General features: G+C 43.5%; 1 non-coding gene across 1 annotated transcript; it reads left to right on the forward strand.

Moving 5' to 3' along the window:
- Positions 1–13,022: 13,022 nt before the first annotated feature.
- On the forward strand, positions 13,023–13,095 carry TRNAK-UUU. The gene has a single exon. It is a non-coding gene; the product is annotated as a tRNA-Lys (tRNA).
- The last annotated feature ends 3,712 nt before the right edge of the window (positions 13,096–16,807 follow it).

The raw sequence follows: 16,807 nt of genomic DNA on the forward strand, positions 1-16,807 counted from the left end.
GTGTATCTGCCGAGCAACCCAAGGTGAGTTCACACAGCCAAGGCATGGGGTTCCCAGGGTGGGAATGGGATTGGATGATTTATTCGTGCATACTTAGTTAATGGAACTTAATTATATGGTCCTCAGGGTGAGGATGGTAAATGTTGAGATACGGCTAGACTAGTATACCAATTGAACTGATCTTCGCATACACGCCAAGGGTTGGCCGCGATATTATGACTAATCATTCGCACACATGCCTTGGGAAGGCCGCGAACTATACATACTAAAACTTCGCACACATGCCAGGGTGGCCGCGATACAAATATACATAGCCTAGAATACTTGAGAACTTTCCCTAATCTTCGCATACATGCCTAGAGGGCTGCGATACGAACTAATACGATACATGATTAAATGAACAAACGCAATGCTTACTCTACCATACTATTACTGAACTTACTTTCTGTGAACTCGCTCAACTAGTTGTTGACTCTCTGCTGCATGCCTTGCAGGGCCTTAGGTACATTATGGAGCTTGCACAAGGGGGAGCAGGTCGTTGTGGGCAAATGGATCGTGATTACTTATGTCATTTCATACATTAATACTTATGATTGGGTTTTTACATTAATGCTTCCGCTATACTTAGCTATGTTGGTTTTGATAAACACCTTTCGTATTGATGGATAACTTTTACTATATATTTACGTGTTCAATATGATTGGTGGCTTGATCCTGGTCATGTCACGCCTCCAAGCGGTGGTACTCCGCGTGTGGATTTTGGGGGTGTGACAGAAAGGACCTACCATGTCTATGCCCCATTGCTAAAAGGGCCATGCGGTTGTGACTGGTACTAGTTCGTTTTTGGGGCGCATGGTCTTAGGCGCATGTCTCTGGCATCCACTGCACTTCCTCAACTCTTTCACAGCGTCTAAATGCATCCCGGGCCAGTAGTATCCGGCATTCATCACTTTTGCCACCACCATTTGAGGTCCGGCATGAATACCACAAATTCCTTCATGAACTTCCCGGATTAAGTAGTTTGCGTCTTCGGCGTCTACGCATCTTAGCAACGGGCCTAGGTATGACTTCCTGTATAAAATTCCCTCGGCCATCTGGTAGTGCTCGGCCTTATATTGGATTTTTCTTGCCTCTGCTTTCTTTTCCGGGAGAATCCCAGATTGAAGGTACATGATTATTGGGGTCATCCAAGTAGTTGTCCCTGTCTGGATGACGCTTACTTCTCTGAGTGGGACGGATGGGTTGCTCAAAACTTCTATGCGCACGTCCTTTGCTAGGTGTTGAAAACTTGTTGATGCGAGTTTACTCAGCGCGTCCGCTGGCTTGTTCTCGCTTCTGTTTATGTGGTGTGCCTTGTAGGAGTAGAAGGTTTGTAGCAACGTTTTTGCTTGACTGAGATAGAGTGCCATTACATCCCCTTTGGCTTCGTATTGGCCGTTGATTTGCCCTGCTACTAGCATGGAGTCCACATGCGCTTCGATGTGTCGGACCCCCATTTTGATCGCCAACCTTAAGCCAGCCAGGAAAGCTTCATACTCGGATTCGTTGTTCGTGCTTTTAAAATCCAGGCGTATGGTGTATGTGAATTCATGTTTGTCGGAGCTTACCAGCCTAAGCCCTGCGCCTGCACCGTCTTCGTTAGACGCGCCGTCTGTGTATAACAACCATGGCTCTTCTGTTTGCTTTTTCTCAGCTTTCTCCATTGCTTTACATTCTCGGTCTTTGTCATCTGGAACTTCTGTCATAAAGTCTGCCAAGACTTGGCCTTTGATTGATGGTCGTGGTCTGAAAACCACATTGTGACCTCCCAGTTCTATCGCCCATTTGGCTAGTCTTCCTGATATTTCTGGCCTTGCAAGGATGTTGCCAATGTTGTAATTTGTTAACACATGGATAACGTGGTTGGCAAAGTATCTGCGTAGCCGTCTTGAAGAATGAATCAGCGCAAGGACTAGTTTCTCCATGATGGCATACCGAGTTTCTGGGTCGGTCAAGGTTCGTGACACATAGTAGACTGGTGTTTGGATGCCTTGACGATCGACAAGTAACACTGCTCCGACTGCCCTATCAGAAGCTGATAGATATAGTACCAAAGGTTCTCCTTTGTTTGGTGCGGTTAGTGTTGGCAGTTTGATGAGGCAATCTTTCATCTCGCGGAATGCACTCTCTGCTTCCGGAGTCCACTGAAACTGACTTTTCTTCATACAATTGCGCAAGGTTTTGATGAACGGAAAGGACTTTGCGGCATGATTAGCTAGGAAACGATTGAGCGCGGCTAATCGTCCTGCTAATTTTTGCATATCTTTGATGTTTGATGGAGAAGGCATCCTTTCAATGGCTTGGAATTTTTCTGGATTCACCTTAAAACCATCTTTTATGACGATGAAGCCTAAGAACTTTCCTTCCTCCATACCGAATGAGCATTTTGCTGGGTTCAGCTTAATACTTACGCTGCGTAGCGTGTTGAAAGTTTTTTGGATGTTCGCCAGCATCGTGCTCTCTTCCTTGCTCATAATCACCAAATCATCCATGTACACTTCTGTGTACTTGCCGATAGCATCACTGAACGTTTCGTTCATCAATCTTTGGTAGGTCGCGCCCGCATTCTTTAGGCCGAAAGGCATCTTAGTGTAACAGTATAGCCCTGTCGGCGTGCGGAATGCGGTTTTATCCTCATCCTGTACAGCCATTTGAACCTAGTGATACCCCTTGTAGCAGTCGAGGAAGCATTTCCACCTGAACGTTGCCAGAGAATCGATTTTTTCGTCTATGTCTGGTAAGGCGTAGCAGTCGCGCGGACATACCTTGTTTAGATCTTTGTAGTCGACGCACATTCTCCAGCTGCCATTTGGTTTCTTTACCATCACTGGGCTTGCCACCCATGTTTGGTATCTGACTTCTCTAATGATTCCTGCGTTTAGCAACTCCAGTACCTGTTCTTTCATGGCGTCGTGCTTTATGTCGCCCAAGTGGCGCTTGGCGTGTACCACTGGCTTTGCTTCTTCTGAGACATTTAAACGATGTTCTGCTATGTGCCATGGAACACCAACCATATCGGCTGGTGTCCAGGCGAACACGTCCATGTTTTCGTGCAGCAACTTCTTAAGCGCCGCGCGCGTTAAATCGGACATCGCCGGTCCTAGGGTAACTGTTTGTTCTGGGTATGCGCTGTTCAATACCCATTTCTCTGCCTCTGTGCGCGGTGCTGTTTGCTTGCTTTTGCAGGTCTGATCTCATCTGTTGCTAAGACTTCTTTGCTCGCGTATATCAGTGCAATGCCTGTTTCTGTTGGGAATCCAACAGCTGAATGTGGTGCAGAGCATATCATACTGAAGTCTCCTTGGGATTCTCTTCCTAGGAGGATGTCATGTCTTGAGTGTGCTGGTAACACCATGAATGTGACCTCTTCTGTTCTTGAATTTCTTCCATCCGAAAGTAACACCGGGAATGATATCTATCCCAGGGGAAAGACGGCTTCGTTGCAGAAACCAGTTGGTGGATAATCAATTGGTTCCAAGCGCGCCTTGTCCTCCTGATCAAATTGATTGAAGCATTGTTGATGTGTGTAAAATGCAACATATAAATCACATCAATTAAGGCATAAAACTAACCCTTTTTAAGTACTAATGTTGGAAAAAGAGTGTTTTTGTCTTCCTTTTGCATTTTCAGGATTAAATGAGCTCAAAATCACAAAAGAAGCAAAAAGACAACTAATTCTAGCATAAATACAAGAAAAGGAACAAAAGTAGACTGCCCGGACCCTCAACGGCACCTCCCAAGGCAAAGGAGAAGAAACAGAGTCTGAACACGCCCCGTGTCCAGCGAACACGGGGGCGTGCCCAGGAAGCAGCAGAAAAGACAAACCAGTAGAAGCTTCCATTGCCTACCACGGGGCCGTGTCCAGCGGGCACGGGGGCGTGGTGAAAGTACAGCAGGCGCATTAATTGTAATTCGCAATTACAATTAATGAAGAGAGAGAATGTCAGACGGGCACGGGGCCGTGTCCAGCGGACACGGGGCCGTGTCCAGCCTTCTTCCACCTATAAATAGAGGAGCTTGGCTTCATTCTCTCTCATCCCTTGGCACACCACCTCTCTCACACTTCATCCACCACCCACCACCACCATAACACCATCATCCACCACCATCATCCATTGTCCATCGTAGAGTGTGTGAGTCGTCTCGGGATCCAAGATTGATCGTAAGAGTTCTTGACAATCAAGGCCATGTTTGCCTAAGTCTCTTACATCACTTGGTGAAGACAAGTGTTTAGTATAATACTTTTTATTTTTAATCTTTTGCACTTTTTATTTGGTTTTGTATTAATGACTTTAATAACTAGTTACTTATGTTGAAGGTGATCTTTCCTTATCGTTTGTCCGTGGTGTCTTGGCATTATTTTACTGTCTATATAAAATAAAAGATTTTCACCATTCATATCTCCACGGTCTATATGGAGGTATGTTGGCTACCTGGTCGGGGGTTAAGGGAACGGTTTGGTAAGGGTCTTGCCCTTGTTCAGCGTTTAGAGGTCCTGCTTGGGACCTGGGTCAAATTTAGTAGGATCTCCTTCAATGCCCATAGGTATTGGATGGCGGGGATCCAAACTCTTTGACCCCCTCATAAGTTAACTACTATTAATACTATAACCTGGCTATTTAGGACTGTATCCCTGCTGACTCAGACTACTTAGCCGAGGGTAACGTCAACGCCAAAAGCGGGGCCTACCACAATTTGCATTAATAACTTAATTCATTATCTTTCAATAATCCGACCCTTTAGGATTGTATCCTTGCTGACTCAAACTACTGGGTTGAGGGTAACGTCGCCTTCAAAAGAGGGGCCTACTACAATAACTAAGATAATCTCTTAAACAAGTGCAAAAGTGCGAAAATAATCAAAGGTTATACTAATACACGTGTCGGATCCAAGTGATTCATCTTGTCTATCTGTTTTTATTTTATTTTATTTTTCAGCATTTAGTTAGTTTTTATTTTTCTTAGTTTAAAACATTTTTCTCACTTTTTTGATTTGATTAGACGTTGAGGATAAACCGGTATTAAAAGCTCTTGTGTCCTTGGACGACCTCGGTATCTTACCAACACTATACTACGTCCACGATGGGTGCACTTGCCCATATGTGTGTGTAGTGTTAGTAAATATCGTGTTTTATAAATTTAAAACTTGGCTAAAAGTGTAAAAAGGGGCTAAAATATACATCTAAATTATATACACACCGACACACATCAAGTTTTTGGCGCCGCTGCCGGGGACACAAGGATTTTAAGAAAGTTAGGAATCAACGGCCTAATCATATTTTTATTTTTCTTTAATTTTTTTAGATTTTTTCTTAGATTTTCAGCTTCTGCAGAGCTCAACACGGGGTCGTGCCTGCTGAACACGCCTTGTGCTCAATCATTGGAACTGGCAATCCTGTTTTAAGTCAGACAGTAGGCTGAACACGGGGCCGTGTCCACTCAACACGCCCCCGTGCCCAAGATTCAGTTGCTGAAAACAGAACCGTTAGATCCCGGCGGTTAGTAATTTCTGACACAAACATGAGTGATAGTAATTCTTTTTACTTTAGGCACTCTTATGGTTTGTGGTGTCGATTATGTGGAGGCGAACATGAGGAATTAAAATGTTATTTTCTCAACTATAGGCCCCACTATATAGACCCACCGATTCCTTGTAACCTTAAGAGGGGCGAAAGTAAAAATAAGCACTATTTCTCCCTCGAATGCGCCCAGCCAAATATTCTAGGAGAAATGCTCCTTGACGAGTTATTTCAACTAGAAGAACTACTTCTCAATTGGTCAAAAGAACTTAGGAAGGATTTTATAGATCCATCCCAAGATGATGACCATGAGGAAATGTTAGAACCGCATTCCGACAACCTCGTTGCTCCCGAAAATACCTTCTTACCTAGAAAAGACGTGGACGATAGTCGTCCCTGTGCCGATTGTGCCGTGAAGGACTCCCCATCGACTTCGTTCGGTGCATACATAGACCTGAGCGATTCGGCATACACCTTCTTTAACGAGAGCCCGGAAAAGGGTTGGACTTGTCCACCTAGAATGAAAATAGGAATCACCCTCACCGATAACCTCTTGCGTTCTCGCCTTAGTATAGGACAATTAAGGTATCTTAGGCACTTTGGGGTTGTTCCAACAAGTCAAGAGCCACCCGATATAAATTAACTCCTTAGTAAGAGACAAAACTCCATAAAACAGCCTGCCGACACGGGGTCGTGCCCGGTCAACACGCCCCCGTGTTCACTCAGAAGATTCTCTGCTGATTCTGTCAGAATACGGACAAAATGCGTCAGGATTTTCTCTGCACACGGGGCCGTGTCCAGCGGACAAGGGGCCGTGTCCAGTGTGCTGTCGTTTTCTTTAAATGCAGCCTGAATCCTGCTCATTTTTTACCACTTCACCAAGCAGAGATTCCTGGGATCTTCACATATACCATCCTAGGTAAGTGCTAAAAGAAGGTTCCTAAGGACCATCTTGTCTTTTTCACTTTTGTTCATTTCTCCTTCTTCCAAAAATTTTTCAAACATTACCTCCATGGAAGCTTGGAAACCCATGATTCCAACCTTCTATGAAAGGTTTGTAGGAGTTTTTGCTACGGATTCTTGTCTAAAGTTAGTTCTATAACTTTGTTTTAAATTATCTGAGCTTAAAACACAATAAAAGTGTATTAAAATAATTTAAAAACCTGGAATCGTTAGACAAAAATCCTGCAGACAGCTGAACACGGGGCCGTGCTCACTGAGCACGGGGCCGTGTTCGAGGTACTGTTTTGCAAAAGTTTAGTTATCTTCGGCTTATTTCGCAGAAAATGGCCGGCAGAAACAGCGGAACATCTTCAAGAAATAACCGAAATGGAAGGAGATCGTCCACGGCGGAGGATTTCCTAGTAAACTACGTTTACGCTTTGAGGGAAGCCATAGACGAAATGACGGGGGTAGAAGAAGCATTGGTGGACCGTATTAATCATCTGACGGTAGGTTTGGAGGGCTGCCTGCGAGAAGTAAACCTCCTGCACCAAAGGTTAAACCTTCTCGCTTCCCCGCCTTTGGTTCCGGTGATAACCCAAAGGGCGTGGAATGTAGTACCCGAGGTCATCATTCCAGCCGAATGGCACGCCATGCACCAAGTACCTCAACCAAGGGTGGTGCAAGGAGTCCCGGTGAGCGTTCCTCCTCGAGACACCGAAGAGAATGAAGCTACCTTCTACCTCCCAAGGGAGATAGAAGAATGGCTTTGAATGACAACCGAGGAGCCATCGGCTAGAGAGTGTTACTACATCGGGAAGCTATTCCCGAAATTTTCCTAAATAAGTAGAACCCTTATGATAACCTCATGTATCCCCTAGTTATTTAGCTAACTTAATGTAATGTCTCTCTATGATTAGCAATGTTATGATGGTTTTTAAGATTGATGGTTGTTTTGAAAATAAAACACACTCATGGTGGTAATGGATGAAAAAGGGAACGAGAAAAATGGAACCATGCACGAAGAACAGAGCAACCCGACAAAAATCTCCATCACAGAAGGCTCAACACGGGTCGTGCCCAACCAACACGGTCCCGTGCTGAGCCCCCTGCAGAAAATCACCCAGTTCAGGTAACTGGACACGGGCCGTGTTCAGCGGACACGCCCCCGTGTCCAGGCTTCTGTTTCAATTCTCTAATTTTTGTTACTGGCACTTGACCACGGGGCCGTGCCCGGTCAACACGGGGCCGTGTCCAGGATGCCAGTAACATAAATCTTTGCTTTTTAACCCACTCTTACACATTCTAATCAACCAAAAACATTATTTTTGAACACATTGAGGACAATGTGTAATTTAAGTGTGGGGGGGATGCTAAAACCTTGAATTTTGCAAATCCTAAACACAAGCCTTACACAAAACTCTATTGGAACCGCTAAACACCCCAAATTTTTTTCAAAAACTTCTTCATTTTTTTTTATTTACTTGTCTTAGTTTAAGTTGGGAATAACAAGTTCTAAAAAGGTTATATCTTTACAAGTTTACAACCGATAGCGTCGTGATAAAAAGAACCAACATAAGAAAATTATGAAAGGGCATAACAAGTCTAGTTAAAAATTCGATTATATATACTTGATCACATTAAAAACCCATTCCCACAAAAGTGAGTTTTGAGCCTTTATTGAGCATAAAAATATACATATTTAGATTAAATGCTCATTTTTCGTTTCTTGTGTGAATAGCCGCTTGGTTCTTACAAATCTAGAACTTGCCACGACGATACATTCCCGGTCCTTACCAACTTAAACCCAAGTAAGTAAATGATGGAGGCATTAGGACTAACCATTTTTCTTTCAAAACCATTATTTTTCATTTTTTTTTCCTACCCAAAATCCCCCTAGATAGCCCCTTTGAGCCTAAACCTTTCATTTCATTACCCCAAAACCCTTTTTACCCACCAAAAACCTTTTTATTTTTCACCCTTTATTTTAGTAACAAGCTCGCTTTTTCGTAAACTCACCTTTTTATGTGACGATCAAAAAAAAAAAAAAAAAAACAGTGATGAAGTCAAAAACAAACAAAAGCTATATAAAAGCTTGTTTGGAGAAATACTTCAAAAAAAAAAATAAAAAATAAAAAATAAAAAGTCACTAAAAACAGGGTATTTCACGAAAACCGACGCTTGTTACGATTTTCGCCCTTTTTACTAACCACTAACCCAACCACCCACCTTTAACCCAAGCCTAACCCTTCACCCCAAAAGTCCTCTTGATATTTACAAAGGTAAAAAGTTAAAAAGGAGGAGGATTGATTGCTTGGCAAGCCTATGGAAGGCGTAAGTTCCATGCCGCTCTCGAGTGATTCACTAAAAATATACACCTTCGGCCGAGTGTTGAGTGATCCCCCGTGAGGTATGTGAACTTGTATATAAATGGAATTTTAATAAGGCATGCTATGCCCAAATAAGTAATTTATCTTATGAGACATTCAAAATAAATCATAACGAATAGGATTGTAAATAAATAAAAATAAAACTTATAAAGACCTTGGATTCCCGACACTCTAGGACAAGCTAAAAACTTCTCTTCTACGTATTCCATTTGGGAGTGTAAGCCACATTTAAAGAGTTTTGCTTGAGGACAAGCAAAAGTTCAAGTGTGGGGGTATTTGATGTGTGTAAAATGCAACATATAAATCACATCAATTAAGGCATAAAACTAACCCTTTTTAAGTACTAATGTTGGAAAAAGAGTGTTTTTGTCTTCCTTTTGCATTTTCAGGATTAAATGAGTTCAAAATCACAAAAGAAGCAAAAAGACAACTAATTCTAGCATAAATACAAGAAAAAGAACAAAAGTAGACTGCCCGTACCCTCAACGGCACCTCCCAAGGCAAAGGAGAAGAAACAGAGTCTGAACACGCCCCGTGTCCAGCGAACACGGGGGCGTGCCCAGGAAGCAGCAGAAAAGACAAACCAGTAGAAGCTTCCATTGCCCACCACGGGGCCGTGTCCAGCGGGCACGGGGGCGTGGTGAAAGTACAGCAGGCGCATTAATTGTAATTCGCAATTACAATTAATGAAGAGAGAGAATGTCAGACGGGCACGGGGCCGTGTCCAGCGGACACGGGGCCGTGTCCAGCCTTCTGTTCAACCTATAAATAGAGGAGCTTGGCTTCATTCTCTCTCATCCCTTGGCACACCACCTCTCTCACACTTCATCCACCACCCACCACCACCATAACACCATCATCCACCACCATCATCCATTTTCCATCGTAGAGTGTGTGAGTCGTCTCGGGATCCAAGATTGATCGTAAGAGTTCTTGACAATCAAGGCCATGTTTGCCTAAGTCTCTTACATCACTTGGTGAAGACAAGTGTTTAGTATAATACTTTTTATTTTTAATCTTTTGCACTTTTTATTTGGTTTTGTATTAATGACTTTAATAACTAGTTACTTATGTTGAAGGTGATCTTTCCTTATCGTTTGTCCGTGGTGTCTTGGCATTATTTTACTGTCTATATAAAATAAAAGATTTTCACCATTCATATCTCCACGGTCTATATGGAGGTATGTTGGCTACCTGGTCGGGGGTTAAGGGAACGGTTTGGTAAGGGTCTTGCCCTTGTTCAGCGTTTAGAGGTCCTGCTTGGGACCTGGGTCAAATTTAGTAGGATCTCCTTCAATGCCCATAGGTATTGGATGGCGGGGATCCAAACTCTTTGACCCCCTCATAAGTTAACTACTATTAATACTATAACCCGGCTATTTAGGACTGTATCCCTGCTGACTCAGGCTACTTAGCCGAGGGTAACGTCACCGCCAAAAGCGGGGCCTACCACAATTTGCATTAATAACTTAATTCATTATCTTTCAATAATCCGACCCTTTAGGATTGTATCCTTGCTGACTCAAACTACTGGGTTGAGGGTAACGTCGCCTTCAAAAGAGGGGCCTACTACAATAACTAAGATAATCTCTTAAACAAGTGCAAAAGTGCGAAAATAATCAAAGGTTATACTAATACACGTGTCGGATCCAAGTGATTCATCTTGTCTATCTGTTTTTATTTTATTTTATTTTATTTTTCAGCATTTAGTTAGTTTTTATTTTTCTTAGTTTAAAACATTTTTCTCACTTTTTTGATTTGATTAGACGTTGAGGATAAACCGGTATTAAAAGCTCTTGTGTCCTTGGACGACCTCGGTATCTTACCAACACTATACTACGTCCATGATGGGTGCACTTGCCCATATGTGTGTTTAGTGTTAGTAAATATCGTGTTTTATAAATTTAAAACTTGGCTAAAAGTGTAAAAAGGGGCTAAAATATACATCTAAATTATATACACACCGACACACATCAATTGTTCATATATGATATCCGCGGTGCTCCCCGGGTCGATGAAGAGGTAGTCTGTCTGGTAGTGGCCAATCACTCCTGGAATGACTATTGGTCGTTTTTCCCTCGGGCCTCCTCTAACAACTGGGAAAATAACTTGCTTCTCGCGCCATAAATCATCTTGTGTGCACTTGTTGTAATTTTTCCTTGGTCTTCTTGGACCTCCCTGAACCATGTGGGTTTCCAACTTCCTGAGTTTTTTGTTATCTGGCCCTTCTTCTCTTCTTTGGATTTGGCGATAGTCGCGCTTTCCGCCCTTTACCAAGTGAGTGAGCTTTCCATCTCTCAGGGCCCTTTCGATTTCTTGCTTTAAATTGAAGCAATCATCGGTCAGGTGGCCCGTATCCTTGTGAAATTCACAGAAAAGATTTGGATCTTGACCCCTCTTGTTGCGCATATGTAGGGGTGGTTTGAACTGGTGATTTTCGGTAGCTAAGAACTCAGAGGGGGTTTTTGTCAGTGGTGTCCACTGTTTTTCCCTATTTTCTCGTTTCACTTCCTTTCGGTGAGCTATTTGGTTGATTGTGTGGCGTGCATCTTCCCTTGTTGGGCTTCTTTCTCTATGACCGGAAGCCTTCCATGGCTGGCCTCTGCCTCTTCTGTTATGTCGGTCATTGGTGTTATGTGCGCGTTGACGGTGATCGTCACCGGTCAACTGTCTATCGGTTTGCGCAATGGTTTTTGCTGCCTCTATGAAGGTTTCCCAATCTTTGGGTCCTCCGTCTCGTCCTTTGATTCTTTTGACTAAATCGTCGCACTTGACCGCTCTCATGAAATGTGCGCGCATCATCTTCTCGCCCACGTCTCCGATTTCTATACATTCTTTGTTATATCTTGTAATGAAGTCTTCCACACTTTCATGATCTTTTCGCCATATGTTTAAACAATCACCGGGATCTCTAGCTTGTCTTCGCTGCTGAGAGAAATGTGCTAGGAACTTCTCTCGGAAGTCAATCCACGACTTGATTTTTCCTGCTGGTAGGCTGTCGAACCATATGCGCGCTGCGCCGACGAATGTTTGAGCGAACAAGTGGCACCAGGTTGGCAAGTTCCATCCACCTGTTGCTCCTACGCCATTAAAAACTTGGAGGTGATCATCCGGGTCTGTCAACCCGTTGTATTTACCCACGTTGTGCGGAAATTTCGTTTTGTCGATGGCGGCGCAGGCGATTTCTCTGATGAATTTTGAATTTTCAGCCATGTCATCTGGGCGATAGCTCAAGGTGTAATCATGTTCTGCTTTCGGGTTGTACCCTGCGCGCTTGGACGGCTTGTATGCTTCGTGCTCTGGATGGAGTCTGCTGAACACTGTGCTTTCCCCTTTGTATGTTGGGTCGTCTTCTTCTTCTTCTTCATCCCATTCTGTATTCATGTTGCGCGCGCCCAAACGGGCTTGGATCGGCCTCCTTTGCAAGTTGGAGTGTTGTACAAAATTGCTTTCTGTTTCGCCGTAAGTGTCGCGCATGTCATGCGCGCTTGGTCTTCTGACATTTTGCACTGGTCCTTTCTCCGGACGTAAGTTCCACGCGTTAGTCTGCTGAGTTGTGTGTGTACTCAGAGACCTTGGTTGTGGGGTTACAAATGCTGACTGGTTAGCTTGTGCTTGGAGCAAAGCTTGTTGTGCGCTGAGCTGCGTATAAACGAGGTTTATGGACGCCATTTGTTCGGCATACCAGGAAGCCAGAGTTTTTCCTTCGGGTAGCCCTAAAAGTGCAGAAAAATTGAGTTGTGCTTGTTCCGATGGAGCTGAGGGGCCAGCTCCATGGCTTGGTGTCTGCATTGGTGGAGGTGTTTGGTGCAACACCCCCGTTGGAGTTTGGAATTCGGCTGCGTTTGTGGTTTGAGTGATGATCCTGGTTGGGGCTTGGAAAGTTGGTCCAGTTGTGGTTTGGATAACAACCCTGGATGCACTTCCAAAGATAGCAGGAAAATCGTTGTTCTTCTGTCCCTCTTGGATGATTTCGTTCCTTTGACCCCTTTGGACTTGTGCTGAGTCCGAAACGAGTTTGAAGGAAGAAACTTCCCCGTCGACTGGGTGTGAGGGATGTTGTTCAGCCATTTCTGACGAGTGTTTTTCAAGAAAGAAAAGAGATGAGATTGGTTTTGCAAAAAGCGGATGGCGCCGTTCTAGCTCAGTTGGTAGAGCGCGTGGCTTTTAACCTCGTGGTCGTGGGTTCGAGTCCCACAGATGGCGCCAATGATGAAACACCGATTAACACCGAGGTTAACAGATGGGGTTATTTCTTCTGTGGGTTCAACCTCTTTCCTTACTCGTGAATAATGGCTTGGATCCTGCAAAACAGTAACACCGTTAGTCTCGTTAAGAGGGGGAGATGGGGGTTTTCCCTCTTAACCAGGCTCCGGCGTGAGAATAAGTACTGTTCTGAGAGAATAAAATAGTGTGTGTATAGAGTGAGTATAGAGTGTAAAAGATCCTGAACCTAAATGATGAAGGGTCCTATTTATAGCCGGAGGGCGAAGAAGGGAGGATCAGCTATGCCAGCTGTGGGCGCGTGCCAGCTGTCCGACCAAGGGGAATATCCTCTTGGTCCGCTCTGTCACGGCAGGTGTAGTGATACACGTGGCATTCTTGCATTTGCCCATGCTGGAAACCTTGTACTGGTGTTGTCAGCTCTGCCCCTGATTTGCCGCATACCTATGTGGCGTTCTGCGAGTGGTGACATGTTTTGTCCTTTTTGTTTGGTAGAGCATCTTTGGTGCCACCTGCAGATCATCCAGAAGCTTCTAGAAGCTTCTGGATTTCTTTGCTGATGTGGTCGCCATGTATGCTCAAAAGTGGTGTGGTCCCTACCATGTGGGCTGGGAATTGGGACCATACCTCTTCAGACACTTAAGCTTTTTCCGATGTTAGCGCAAAGTCTCCTTTAATAGCAAGTAAAGATTTGAGTTCTTGTGGATATTTGTCTATCGATTGTCGGATCTAACTTGTGAGTGAACTTTTTTTTTTCTTTTAAATAATGGCCTTAAATACACATGGTTTTACTTGAATCAAATAAATACATCAGTAGTAAACTTGTTTATAACACTCACCAACCCCTTAATTGTCTTTGTATCAGATACGTTGTCCTTTCTTTAATTTGAACACCACATGCGATCTTGTGTAGATTGCAGTGTCTCCACAACGATCCTGTATCACTTCTGTGCTTCAGCTTGTGTTTCAGTTTCAATTTATAGTAATATATGTTAGATCTGCACCAATTGACTGTAGTTTTTTGGTTCTGTCGATGAATTTAACTGCTGCGATGAGGAAAATGATAGATCGATCACTTTTATTGAAGATCTGTCACTTTTGTGCTTCAGTTGGTGTTTTGGTTTTTGTTAGATAATATTATATATTTGTTTAAGTTGTGATTTATGGAGGTCCCTATGTGTAATATTACCTCCTATATATATGTATCCATGTTTACGTTCTAAATTAATAGACATAATTCCTTCCTTTAGAACATGGTATTAGCCATAAATCCCAAAAACTATTGAGTTTCCCAACCCTCCCTTCCCCTTCCCTTTCCCCTTCCTGCCGATCATCTTCCTATCTTCTCTTTCATCTTCCTTTTTTCTCCTTTTTCTTCCTTCCTACCTCCTTTTTCCAGCCGTGTTCTGTCTCCATCTTTCTTCATCTTCTCTTATCCTTCTTCTCATCATGGCATCCTCATCCTCTAACCCTCATCTTCCCATGAATGGCTTGGCTCCCATGATTGCCATCAAGCTCTCATCCAACAATTACATATACTGGCGAACTCAAATGCGCCCCATTTTATCATGTCAACAACTCCTTTCCCATGTGGACGGATCTCAAAACCCACCCACACAATTCGTCACTACCGACAAAACACAATCTATTAATCCGGATTATACCACTTGGATGCAAGAGGAACAACAAGCTATCATTCTTCTCAACGCTTCGCTGACCGAAGAAGCATTATCGGTTACCGTTGGATTATCCTCGGCAAGGGATATTTGGGTTGCTCTTGAGGCAGCGTTTTGTAACACATCGGTTGAACGTATACAAAATCTTAGAGACAACCTTCGGGCATTAAAGAAAGGAGATAAAAATGTTGCGGAATATGGTCGTGATTTTAAGGCAATTTGTGATCAACTTCATGTCGTTGGTCACCCGGCTGATGCTATGGATCAACTACACTGGTTTTTGTGTGGTCTCGGTCCAACATTTGAAAGCTTCTCTACGTCGGTTCGGTCCACCCGCAACATACCAGCATTTGGGGACCTTTTGGCTTGTGCTGAAAGCCATGAGCTTTTTATTAAAAATCTTCATGAGACTAATAATAATCCTACTGTTGCTTTTGTTGCTCAATCTAACAGGTACCAAACATCTTCTCCACGGGCTGATGATTTTTCTCAGGCCCAACCAATCAATTCTCAAGCCCAGCAGCGGCCACGCCATGCGCAGGCCCAACAGAACTTCTCTCGGGCCCATAGCAGGCCCAACAGGCCATTTAATCATTCTGGTCGATTCAACAGAGGTGGGTTTGGCGGCCCGTTTCGTGGTGTCCGCCCACCTATCTGCCAACTGTGCCAGAAACCCGGTCACTACGCAACCCAATGCTATCATTTGGCCTCGTTTGCTTCGTCGGCCACTCATAGTGATGATATTATAGCACAAGCATTTCTTGCACAATGTCAAGTGAACCCATCAGTTCCCGATTGGACATCTGATACGGGAGCCACTACTCATATGCTTCCGAATAATAATGCCCTCCCGAATTCGACCCCAACTCAAGGTAATGAGAAGGTGTACTTTGGTAATGGTGAAAGTTCACCAATCACTCATGTGGGTCACACTAAGATATGTGGTAATCTTGCTCTAAATGATGTTTTGGTGGTACCTAGCCTAACTAAAAATCTTCTATCAATTGGTAAATTAACGGAAGATAATCATGTGGATGTTATTTTTTCTCACCCTTATTTTTACATACAGGACCGCCGAACCAAGCAAACAATAGCTCGGGGGTGCCGTGAAGACGGCCTTTATGTGCTTCGCAATTCGCATGAAACCCTTGTCTCTACTCACCCTTCTTCAAAAGCCTCCTTTGAACTTTGGCATTCCCGACTCGGGCATGTTAATTTTGATATAGTTACTATGCTTAAAAATAAAGGGTGTTTGTCATTTACTTCCATTTTACCTAAACCAGGTCTTTGCACTCCTTGTGAACTTGCCAAATCAAAAAGGCAACCTTTTATTATGAATAATAAACGTGCTAATGCACCACTAGACTTAATTCATTGTGACTTATGGGGCCCATCCCCGGTGAAGTCAATTGACAACTTTGTTTACTATGTGGCTTTTGTAGACGATCATTCACAGTTTACATGGTTATACCCTTTGCGAGCAAAATCTGATTTTTTTCAAGCCTTGTCTATCTTTATACCCTTTGTTCAAACCCAATTTTCAAGGAAAATAAAAATCTTTCAAAGCGAAGGTGGAACTGAATTTACCAACAATCGTTTCCGTCAATTGTTTGAAGGGAACGGCACGCTACACCGGATGTCCTGTCCTTACACACCGCAACAAAACGGTCGGGTCGAACGAAAACATAGGCACATTGTGGAAACTGGTTTGGCAATGTTATTTCATGCCAAAGTTCCCACTAAATATTGGGTTGAAGCTTTTTCGTCAGCTGTGTTCATCATAAATCGTTTACCATCCGATCTTCTTGGTCGTGTGTCACCCTTTGAGCTTTTATATCACCATGAACCCTCATATGCGTCACTACGGTCATTTGGTTGCCGTGTTTATCCATTTCTTCGTGACTACACTAAAAATAAATTATCTCCAAGAAGCATTCCGTGCATTTTTCTTAGGTATTGTACCAAATACAAAGGGTATAAGTGCCTTGACCCGACCACTAATCGCATATTCATTTCAA

Source organism: Helianthus annuus, chromosome 2 (assembly GCF_002127325.2).
Source record: "Helianthus annuus cultivar XRQ/B chromosome 2, HanXRQr2.0-SUNRISE, whole genome shotgun sequence".
Classification (NCBI taxonomy): domain Eukaryota; kingdom Viridiplantae; phylum Streptophyta; class Magnoliopsida; order Asterales; family Asteraceae; genus Helianthus; species Helianthus annuus.